The 12035-nt window shown below is 39.4% G+C and overlaps 1 long non-coding RNA gene across 1 annotated transcript in view; it reads left to right on the forward strand.

The window, feature by feature from the left end:
- The window catches only part of LOC136793320 (uncharacterized), a 226911-nt gene that overhangs the window by 147924 nt on the left and 66952 nt on the right, over positions 1-12035 (forward strand). The window lies entirely within an intron of this gene.

Below are 12035 nucleotides of genomic sequence, written 5' to 3' on the forward strand. Positions count from 1 at the left end.
CCAATCCATTTTGAGTTTTAGTGTATGGTGTTAGGGAGTGTTCTAATTTTATTCTTTTACATGTAGCTTTCCAGTTTTCCCAGCACCACTTATTGAAGAGATTGTCTTTTCTCCATTGTATATCCTTGCCTCCTTTGTCATAGACTACTTGACCATAGGTTCATGGGTTTAACTCTGGGCTTTCTGTCTTGTTCTATTCATCTATGTTTCTGTTTTTGTGCCAGTACCATATTGTCTTGATTATTGTAGCTTTGTAGTATAGTCTGAAGTCAGGATGTCTGATTCCTCCAGCTCTGTTTTTTTCCCTCAAGACTGCTTTGCCTATTTCGGGTCATTAGTGCCTCCATACAAATTTTATGACTTTTTGTTCTAGTTCTGTAAAAAATGCCATTGGTAATTTAATAGGGATTGCAGTGAATCTGTAGATTGCTTTGGGTAGTATAGTCATTTTCACAATATTGATTGTTCCAATCCAAGAACATGGCATATCTCTCCATCTGTTGGTATCATCTTTGATTTCTTTCAGCAGTGTCTTATAGTTTTCTGCCTACAGGTCTTTTGTCTCCCTAGGTAGGTTTATTCCTAGGTATTTTATTCTTTTGTTGCAATAGTAAATGGGATTGTTTCCTTAATTTCTCTTTCAAATTTTTCATCATTAGTGTATAGGAATGCCAGAGATTTCTGTGCATTAATTTTGTATCCTGCTACTTTACCAAATTCATTGATTAGCTCTAGTAGTTTTCTGGTGGCATTTTTAGGATTCTCTATGTATAGTATCATGTCATCTGCAAACAGTGACCGTTTTACTTCTTCTTTTCCAATTTGTATTCCTTTTACTTCTTTTTCTTCTCTGATTGCCATGGCTAGGACTTCCAAAATGATGTTGTATAAGAGTGGTGAGAGTGGACATCCTTGTCTTGTTCCTGATCGTAGGGGAAAGGCTTTCAGTTTTTCACCATTGAGAATGATGTTTGCTGTGGTTTGTCGTATATGGCCTTTATTATGTTGAGGTAGGTTCCCTCTATGCCCACTTTCTGGAGAGTTTTTATCATAACTGGGTGTTGAATTTTTGTTGAATTTTGTCAAAAGCTTTTTCTGCATCTATTGAGATGATCATATGGTTTTTCTTTTTCCATTTGTTAATATGGTGTATCACATTGATTGATTTGTGTATATTGAAGAAACCTTGCATCCCTGAGATAAATCCCACTTGATCATGGTGTATGATCATTCTAATGTGTTGTTGGATACTGTTTGCTAGTATTTTGTTGAGGATTTTTGCATCTATGTTCATCAGTGATATTGGCCTGTAGTTTTCTTTCTTTGTGACGTCTTTGTCTGGTTTTGGTATCAGGGTGATGTTGGCCTCATAGAATGAGTTTGTGAGTGTTCCTTCCTCTGCAATTTTTTGGATGAGTTTGAGAAGGATGGGTGTTAGCCCTTCTCTAAATGTTTGATAGAATTCACCTGTGAAGCCATCTGGGCCTGGACTTTTGTTTGTTGGAAGATTTTAAATCACAGTTCCAATTTCATTACTTGTGATTGGTCTGTTCATATTTTCTATTTCTTCCTGCTTCAGTCTTGGAAGTCTTACCTTTCTAAGGATTTGTCCATTTCTTCCAGGTTGTGCATTTTGTTGGCATAGAGTTTCTTGTGGTAGTCTCTTAGGATGCTTTGTATTTCTGCGGTGTCTGTTGTAACTTCTCCTTTTTCATTTTTCATTTTATTGATTTGAGTCCTCTCCCTCTTTTTCTTGATGAGTCTGGCTAATGGTATATCAATTTTGTTTATCTTCTCAAAGAACCAGCTTTTAGTTTTATTGATCTTTGCTACTGTTTTCTTTGTTTCTATTTCATTTATTTCTGCTTTGATCTGTGTGATTTCTTTCCTTCTGTTAACTTTTGGTTTTGTTTGTTCTTCTTTCTCTAATTCCTTTAGGTGTAAAGTTAGATTATTTATTTGAGATTTTTCTTGTTTCTTGCGGTAGGCTTGTATAGTTATAAACTTACCTCTTAGAACTGCTTTTGCTGCATCCCATAGGTTTTGGATCGTAGTGTTTTCATTGTCCTTTGTCCCTAGGTATTTTTTGATATCTCTTTAATTTCTTCAGTGATCTGTTGGTTATTTAGTAACGTATTGTTTAGCCTCCATGTGTTTGTGTTTTTTTACGTTTTTTTCCCTGTAATTCATTTCTAATATCATAGCATTGTGCTCAGAAAATATGCTTGATATGATTTCAGTTTTCTTAAATGTACTGAGGGTTGATTTGTGACCCAAGATGTGATCTATCCTGGAGAATGTTCTGTGTGACTTGAGAAGAAAGTGTAGTCTGCTGTTTTTGGATGGAATGTCCTATAAGTATCAATTAAGTTCATCTTGTTTAATGTATCCTTTAAAGCTTGTGCTTCCTTATTTATTTTCATTCTGGATGATCTGTCCATTGGTGTAGGTAAGGTGTTAAAGTCCTCCACTATTATTGTGTTACTGTCAATTTCCTCTTTTATAGCTGTTAGCAGTTGCCTTATGTATTGAGGTGCTCCTGTGTTGGGTGCATATATATTTATAATTGTTATATAACTTCTTCTTGGATTGATCCCTTGATCATTATGTAGTGTCTTCCTTGTCTCTTGTAATATTCTTTATTTTAACATTTATTTTATCTGATATAAGTATTGCTACTGCAGCTTTCTTTTAATTTCCATTTGCATGGAATATCTTTTTCCATCCCCTCACTTTCAGTCTGTATGTGTCCCTAGGTCTGAAGTGGGTCTCATAGAAAGCATATATATGGGTCTTATTTTTGTATCCATTCAGCAAGCCTGTGTCTTTTGGTTGGATCATTTAATCCATTCACGTTTAAGGTACTTATCGATATGTATGTTCCTATGACCATTTTCTTAATTGTTTTGGGTTTGTTTTTGTAGGTCCTTTTCTTCTCTTGTGTTTCCCACTTAGAGAAGTTCCTTTAGCATTTGTTGTAGAGCTGGCCTGGTGGTGCTGAATTCTCTTAGCTTTTGCTTGTCTGTAAAGTTTCTGATTTCTCCTTCGAATCTGAATGAGATCCTTGTTGAGTAGAGTAAACTTGGTTGTAGGTTCTTCCCCTTCATCACTTTAAGTATATCATGCCACTCCTTCTGGCTTGTAGAGTTTCTGCTGAGATATTAGCTGTTAACCTTATAGGAGTTCACTAATATGTTATATGTCATTTTTTCCTTGATGATTTCAATAATTTTTCTTTGTCTTTAATTTTTGCCAATTTGATTACTATGTGTCTTGGCATGTTTCTCCTTGGGTTTATCCCGTATGGGACTCTCTGCACTTCCTGGACTTGGGTGGCTATTTCCTTTCCCATGTTAGGGAAGTTTTTGACTATAATCCCTTCAAATATTTTCTCTGGTCCTTTCTCTCTCTCTTCTCCATCTGGGACCCCTATAATGAGAATGTTGTTGCGTTTAATATTGTACCAGAAGTCTCTTATGCTGTCTTCATTCTTTTTCATTCTTTTTTCTTTATTCTGTTCTGTGGCAGTGAATTCCACCATTCTGTCTTCCAGGTCACTTATCCGTTCTTCTGCCTCCGTTGTTATGCTATTGATTCCTTCTAGTTTAGTTTTCATTTCAGTTATTGTATTGTTCATCTCTGTTTGTTTGTTCTTTAATTCTTCTAGGTCTTTGTTAAACATTTCTTGCGTCTTCTCGATCTTTGCCTCCATTCTTTTTCCGAGGCCCTGGATAATCTTCACTATCATTATTCGGAATTATTTTTCTGGAAGGTTGCTTATCTCCACTTCATTTAGTTGTTTTGTTGGGGTTTTAACTTGTTCCTTCATCTGGTACATAGCCCGCTGCCTTTTCGTCTTATCTATCTTTCTGTGAATGTGGTTTTTGTTCCACAGGCTGCAGGATTGTAGTTTTTCTTGCTTCTGCTGTCTGCCCTCTGCTGGATGAGGCTATCTAAGAGGTTGTGCAAGTTTCCTGATGGGAGGGACTGGTGGTGGGTAGAGCTGCCTGTTGCTGTGGTGGGCAGAGCTGAGTAAAACTTTAATCCACTTGACTGTTGATGGGTGGGGCTGGGTTCCCTCCCTGTTGGTTGTTTCGCCTGAGGCGACCCAACACTAGAGCCTACCTGGGCTCTGTGGTGGGGCTAATGACAGACTCTGAGAGTGCTCACGCCAAGGAGTACTTCCCAAAACTTCTGCTGCCAGTGTCCTTGTCCCCACGTTGAGCCACAGCCACCCCCCACATCTGCAGCAGACCCTCCAAAACTAGCAGGTAGGTCTGGTTCAGTATACCCTGGGGTTACTGCTCCTTCTGCTGCATCTCAATGCACACACTACTTTCTGTGTGCCCTCCAAGAGTAGAGTCTCTGTTTTCCCAGTCCTGTCGAAGTCCTGCAATCAAATCACACTAAGCTTCAAAGTCTGATTCTCTAGGAATTCCTCCTCCCATTGCTGGACCCCCAGGTTGGGAAGCCTGATGTGGGGACCAGAACCTTCACTCTAGTTGGTGGACTTCTGTGGTATAAGTGTTCTCCAGTCTGTGAGTCACCCAACCAGCAGGTATGGGATTTGATTTTACTGTGATTGCTCCCCTCCTACTGTCTTACTGTGCCTTCTCCTTTGTCTTTGGATGGGGGGTATCTTTTTTGGTGAGTTCCAGTGTCTTCCTGTCAATGGCTGTCCAGCAGCTAATTGTGATTCTGTTGTTCTCACAAGAGGGAGTGAGAGCACGTCCTTCTACTCGGCCATCTTGGTTCCTCTTCAAGGCTTTCTTTTCTTCATTTTATATTCTTGCCTCCTTTATCAAAGGTAAGGTGACCTTATGGGCGAGGGTTTATCTCTGGGCTTTCTATCCTGTTCCATTGATCTATATTTCTGTTATTATGCAGTACCATACTGTCTTTATTACTGTAGCACTGTAGTATTGTCTGAAGTCCAGAAGCCTGATTCCTCCAGCTCTGTTTTTCATTCTCAAGATTGCTTTGGCTATTAGAGGTCTTTTTTGTTTCCATACAAATTGTGAAGTTTTTTTTTCACGTTCTGTGAAAAAATGCCATTGGTAGTTTGATAGGGATTGCATTGAATCTGTAGATTGCTTTGGATAGTACAGTCATTCTCACAATATTGTTTCTTATCTTCCAAGTTACTTATCCATTCTTCTACTTCATTCTGCTATTGATTCCTTCTAGAGAATTCTTAATTTCATTTATTGTGTTGTTCAGCATTATTTGTTTGCTCTTTAGTTCTTCTAGTTCCTTGTTAAATGTTTCTTGTATTTTCTGCATTCTATTTCCAAGGTTTTGGATCATCTTTTCTCTCCTTACTCTGAATTCTTTTTCAGGTAGACTGCCTATTTCCTCTTCATTTGTTTAGTCTCATGGGTTTTTACCTTGCTCCTTAATATGCTGTGTGTTTCTCTGTCTTCTCATTATGCTTAACTTATTGTATTTGGGGTCTCTTTTTTTCAGACTGCAGTTTCATAATTTTTGTTGTTTTTGGTGTCTGCACCCAGTGGCTGTTTGGTTTAGTGAGTTGTTAGGCTTCCTGGTTTAGGGGACTGGTGCCTGTGTTCTGGTGGATGAGGCTGGATCTTGTCTTTCTGGTGGGCAGGACCGTGTCCAGTGGTTTGTTTAGGGGTGTCTGTGACCTTATTATTATTTTAGGCAGCCTCTCTGCTAATGGGTGGGGTTTTGTTCCTGTGTTGCTAGTTGTTTGGCATAGGGTGTCCAGCACTGTAACTTGTTGGTCATTGAGTGGAGCTGGGTCTTCACATTGAGATGGAGATCTCTGGGAGAGCTTTTGCCATTCAATATTATGTGGAGCCAGGAGGTCTCTGGTGGACCAGTGTCCTGAACTCAGCTTTCTCACCTCAGAGGCACAGGCTTGACACTGGCTAGAGCACTAAGAACCTGTTAGCTACATAGCTCAGAAGAAAAGGGAGAAGAAAGAGAGACAGACAGAAAGAAAAATGTATAATAAAATAAAATTAAGTTATTAAAATAAAATAAAATTATTAAAAATTAAAAAATTAAAGTAATAAAAAAGAAAACAAAAGAGAAGAAAGAAGAGAGCAACCAATCCAAAAACCAAAACCGCCAAGAATAGCAAGTGCTAAAACTATACGAAAAAGAAAAAAACTACGGACATTCAGAACCCTAGGACAAATGGTAAAAGCAAAGCTATACAGACAATATCACACAAAGAAGCAAACACATACGCACTCACAAAAGGAGAAAATGGAAAAATATATATATATCTATATATAAAACAACAAAAAAGAGAGCATCCAAATCAATAAACAAACCTACCATTGATAATAAACTCTAAGTACTAAAGTAAGATACACATAAGACCAGACACAAATTAGATGTAGAAAGCAAACCCCAGGAGGGGAGGGGGAAGATGGCGGAAGAGTAAGACGCGGAGATCACCTTCCTCCCCACAGATACGTCAGAAATACACGTGGAACGACTCCTACAGAACACCCACTGAATGCTGGCAGAAGACCTCAGACCTCCTAAAAGGCAAGAAACTCCCCACGTACCTGGGTAGGGCAAAAGAAAAAAGAATAAACAGAGACAAAAGAATAGGGTCGGGACATGCACCAGTGGGGGGGAGCTGTGAAGGAGGAAAGGTTTCCAAACACTAGAAGTCCCTTCACAGGTGGAGACTGCGGGTGGCAGAGGGGGGAAGCTTCAGAGCCATGGAGGAGAGCAGAGCAACAGGGTTGCAGAGGGCAAAGCGGAGAGATTCCCTCACAGAGTATCTGTGCCGACTGGCACTCATCAGCCTGAGAGGCTTTTCTGCTCACACGCCGGTGTGGGTGGGAGCTGGGAGCTGAGGCTCCAGGGCTTCAGTCGGATCCCAGGGAGAGGACTGGTGGCGTGAACACAGCCTGAAGGGGTTAGTGCACCACGGCTAGCCGGGAGGGAGTGCGGGAAAAATCTGGAGCTTCCAAAGAGGCAAGAGACATTTTCTTGCCTCTTTGTTTCCTGGTGTATGAGGAGAGGGGATTAAGAGCGCCACTTAAAGGAGCTCTAGAGATGGGCACGAACCACGGCTATCAGCGTGGACCCCAGAGATGGGCATGAGATGCTAAGGCTGCTGCTGTCGCCACCAAGAAGCCTGTGTGCGAGCACAGGTTACTATCCACACCTCCCCTTCTGAGAGCCTGTGCAGCCCGCCACGGCCAGGGTCCCGGGATCCAGGGACAACATCCCCGGGAGAACTCATGGCTTGCCTCAGGCTGGTACAATGTCCTGCCAGCTTCTGTGGCTGCAGGCTCGTCCTGCACTCCGTGTCCCTCCCTCCCCCCTGACCTCAGTGAGCCAGAGCCCCCGAATCAGCTGCTCCTTTAATCCCATCCTGTCTGAGCGAAGAACAGACGCCCTCCGGTGACCTACACACAGAGGCAGGGCCAAATACAAAGCTGAACCCCAGGAGCTGTGTGAAAACAGAAAAGAAAGGGAAATCTCTCCCAGCAGCATCAGGAGCAGCAGATTCAATCTCCACAATCAACTTGGTGTATGCTGTATCGGTGGAATACCTGAAATAGACAACGAATAATCCCAATTGAGGAGTTGGACTTTAAGAGCAATATTTATTATTTTTTCCACTTTTCCTCTTTTTGTGAGCATGTATGTGTATGCTTCTGTGTGAGATTTTGTCTGTATAGCTTTGCTTTCACCATTTGTCCTAGGGATCTGTCTGTCCGTTTTGTTTTTTTACTTAAGAAATTTTTTTTAATAATTATTTTTTATTTTAATACCTTTATTTTCTCTTTCTTTCCTTCCTTCCTTCCCTCCTTCCTTCCTTCCCTCCTTCCTTCCTTCCTTCCTTCCTTCCTTCCTTCCTTCCTTCCTTCCTTCCTTCTTTCTTTCTACTTTTTCTTACTTTTATTCTGAGCCATGTGGATGAAAGTTTTTCGGTGCTGCAGCCAGGAGTCAGTGCTGTGCCTCTGAGGTGGGAGAGCCAAGTTCAGGACACTGGTCCACAAGAGACCTCTCATCTCCACATAATATCAAATGGTGAAAATCTCCCAGAGATCTGCATCTCAACATCAACACTGAGCTTCACTCAACGACCAGCAAGCTACAGTGCTGGACACCCTATGACAAACAACTAGCAAGACAGGAACACAAACCCACCCATTAGCAGAGAGGCTACCTAAAATCATAATAAGGCCACAGACACCCCAAAACACACCACAAGACATGGACCTGCCCACCAGAAAGACAAGATCTAGCCTCATCTACCAGAACACAGGCACTAGTCCCCTCCACCAGGAAGCCTACACAACCAGCTGAAACAATGTTAGCCACTGGGGAGAGACACCAAAAACAACGGGAACTACGAACCTGCAGCCTGCAAAAAGGAGACCCCAAACACAGTAAGATAAGCAAAATGAGAAGACAGGGAGACGCACAGCAGATGAAGGAGCAAGATAAAAACCCACCAGACCTAACAAATGCAGAGGAAATAGGCAGTCTACCTGAAAAAGAATTCAGAATAATGATAGTAAAGATGATCCAAGATCTTGGAAATAGAATAGAGAAAATGCAAGAAACATTTTACAAGGACCTAGAAGAACTAAAGAGGAAACAAGCAATGATGGACAACACAATAAATGAAGTTAAAATTACTCTAGAGGGATCAATAGCAGAATAACTGAGGAAGAAGAATGGATAAGTGACCTGGAAGATAAAATACTGGCAATAAGTACTGCAGAGCAGAATAAATAAAAAAGAATGAAAAGAACTGAGGACAGTCTCACAGACCTCTGGGACAACAGTAAAAGCACCAACATTCGAATTATAGGGATCCCAGAAGAAGAAGAGAAAAAGAAAGGGACTGAGAAAATGTTTGAAGAGATTATAGTTGAAAACTTCCCTAATATGAGAAAGGAAATAGTTAATCAAGTCCAGGAAGCACAGAGAGTTCCATACAGGATAAATCCAAGGAGAAACACACCAAGACACATATAAATCAAACTGTCAAAAATTAAATACAAAGAAAACATATTAAAAGCAGCAAGGGAAAAACAACAAATAACACACAAGGGAATCCCCATAAGGTTAACAGCTGATCTTTCAGCAGAAACTCTTCAAGGCAGAAGGGAGTGGCAGTATACATTTAAAGTGATGGAGAAAAACCTACAACCAATATTACTCTACCCAGCAAGGATCACATTCAGATTTGAAAGAGAAATTAAAACCTTTACAGACAAGCAAAAGTTGAGAGAGATCAGCACCATGAAACCAGCTTTACAACAAATGCTAAAGGAACTTCTCTAGGCAAGAAACAGAAGAGAAGGAAAAGACCTACAATAACAAACCCCAAACAATTAAGAAAATGGTCATAGGAACATACATATCGATAATTACCTTAAATATAAATGTATTAAATGCTCCCACCAAAAGACATAGACTGGCTGAATGGATACAAAAACAAGACCCATATATATGCTGTCTACAAGAAACCCACTTCAGACCTAGGGACACATACAGTCTGAAAGTGAGGGAATGAAAGAGATATTCCATGCAAATGGAAACCAAAAGAAAGCTGGAGTAGCAATGTTCATATCAGACAAAATAGACGTTAAAATAAACACTATTATAAGAGACAAAGAAGGATACTACATAATGATCAAGGGATCGATCCATGAAGAAGATATATCAATTGTAAATATTTATGCACCCAACATAGGAGCACCTCAATACGTAAGGCGAACACTAACAGCCATAAAAGGGGAAATCGATAGTAACACAATCATAGTAGCGGACTTTAACACCCCACTTTCACCAATGGACAGATCATCCAAAATGAAAATAAATAAGGAAACACAAGCTTTAAATGATACATTAAACAAGATGGACTTAATTGATATTTATAGGACATTCTATCCAAAAACAACAGAATACACATCTTTCTCAACTGCTCATGGAACATTCTCCAGGATAGATCATATCTTGGGTCACAAATGAAGCCTTGGTAAATTTAAGAAAATTGAAATCATATCAAGTATCTTTTCCGACCACAACACTATGAGACTAGATATCAATTACAGGAAAAGATCTGTAAAAAATACAAACACATGGAGGCTTAACAATACACTACTTTATAACTAAGTGATCACTAAAGAAATCAAAGAGGAAATCAAAATATACCTAGAAACAAATGACAGTGGAGACACGACAACCTAAAACCTATGGGATGCAGCAAAAGCAGTTCTAAGAGGGGAGTTTATAGCAATACAATCCTACCTTAAGAAACAGGAAACATCTTGAATAAACAACCTAACCTTGCACCTAAAGCAATTAGAGAAAGAAGAACAAAAAACCCTCAAATTTAGCAGAAGGAAAGAAATCATAAAGATCACATCAAAATAAATGAAAAAGAAATGAAGGAAACAAGTGCAAAGTTCAGTAAAACTAAAAGCTGGTTCTTTGAGAAGATTAACAAAATTGATAAACCATTAGCCAGACTCATCAAGAAAAAAAGGGAGAAGACTCAACTCAATAGAATCAGAAATGAAAAAGGAGAAGTAACAACTGACACTGCAGAAATACAAAAGATCATGAGAGATTACTACAAGCAACTCTAGGCCAATAAAATGGACAACCTGGAAGAAATGAACAAATTCTTAGAAATGCACAACCTGCCAAGACTGAACCAGGAAGAAATAGAAAATATGAACAGACCAATCACAAGCACTGAAATTGAAACTGTGATTAAAAATCTTCCAACAAACAAAAGCCCAGGACCAGATGGCGTCACAGGCGAATTCTATCAAACATTTAGAGAAGAGCTAACACCTATCCTTCTCAAACTCTTCCAAAATATAGCAGAGGGAGGAACACTCCCAAACTCATTCTATGAGGCCACCATCACCCTGATACCAAAACCAGACAAGAATGTCACAAAGAAAGAAAACTACAGGTCAATATCACTAATGAATATAGATGCAAAAATCCTCAACAAAATACTAGCAAACAGAATCCAACAGCACATTAAATGGATCATACACCGTGATCAAGTGGGATTTATTCCAGGAATGCAAGGAATCTTCAATATACGCAAATCAATCAATATGATACACTATATTAACAAATTGAAGGAGAAAAACCATATGATCATCTCAATAGATGCAGAGAAAGCTTTCAACAAAATTCAACACCCATTTATGATAAAAACCCTGCAGAAAGTAGGCAGAGAGGGAACTTTCCTCAACATAATAAAGGCCATGTATGACAAAGCCACAGCCAACATCGTTCTAAATGGTGAAAAACTGAAACCATTTCCACTAAGATCAGGAACAAGACAAGGTTGCCCACTCTCACCACTATTATTCAACATAGTTTTGGAAGTTTTAGCCACAGCAGAGAAGATAAGGAAATAAAAGGAATCAAATCAGAAAAGTAGAAGTAAAGCTCTCACTGTTTGCAGATGACATGATACTATACATAAGGAATCCAAAAGATGCTACCAGAAAACTTCTAGAGGTAATCAATAAATTTGGTAATGTAGCAGGATACAAAATTAATGCACAGAAATCTCTGGCATTACTATACACTAATGATGAAAAATCTGAAAGAGAAATTTAAAAAACACTCTCATTTACCATTGCAACAAAAAGAATAAAATATCTAAGTATAAACCTACCTAAGGAGACAAAAGACCTGTATGCAGAAAACTATAAGACACTGATGAAAGAAACTAAGATGATACAAATAGACGGAGAGATATACCATGTTCTTGGATTGGAAGAATCAACATTGTGAAAATGACTCTACTACCCAAAGCAATCTATACCATTGGCATTTTTCACAGAACTAGAACAAAAAATCTCACAATTTGTATGGAAACACAAAAGACCCCGAATAGCCAAAGCAATCTTGAGAACAAAAAACGGAGCTGGAGGAATCAGGCTCCCTGACTTCAGACTGTACTACAAAGCTACAGTAATGAAGACAGTATGGTACTGGCACAAAAAGAGAAATATAGATCAATGGAACAGGATAGAAAGCCCAGAGATAAA

Source organism: Kogia breviceps, chromosome 1, assembly GCF_026419965.1.
Source record: "Kogia breviceps isolate mKogBre1 chromosome 1, mKogBre1 haplotype 1, whole genome shotgun sequence".
Lineage (NCBI taxonomy): Eukaryota > Metazoa > Chordata > Mammalia > Artiodactyla > Physeteridae > Kogia > Kogia breviceps.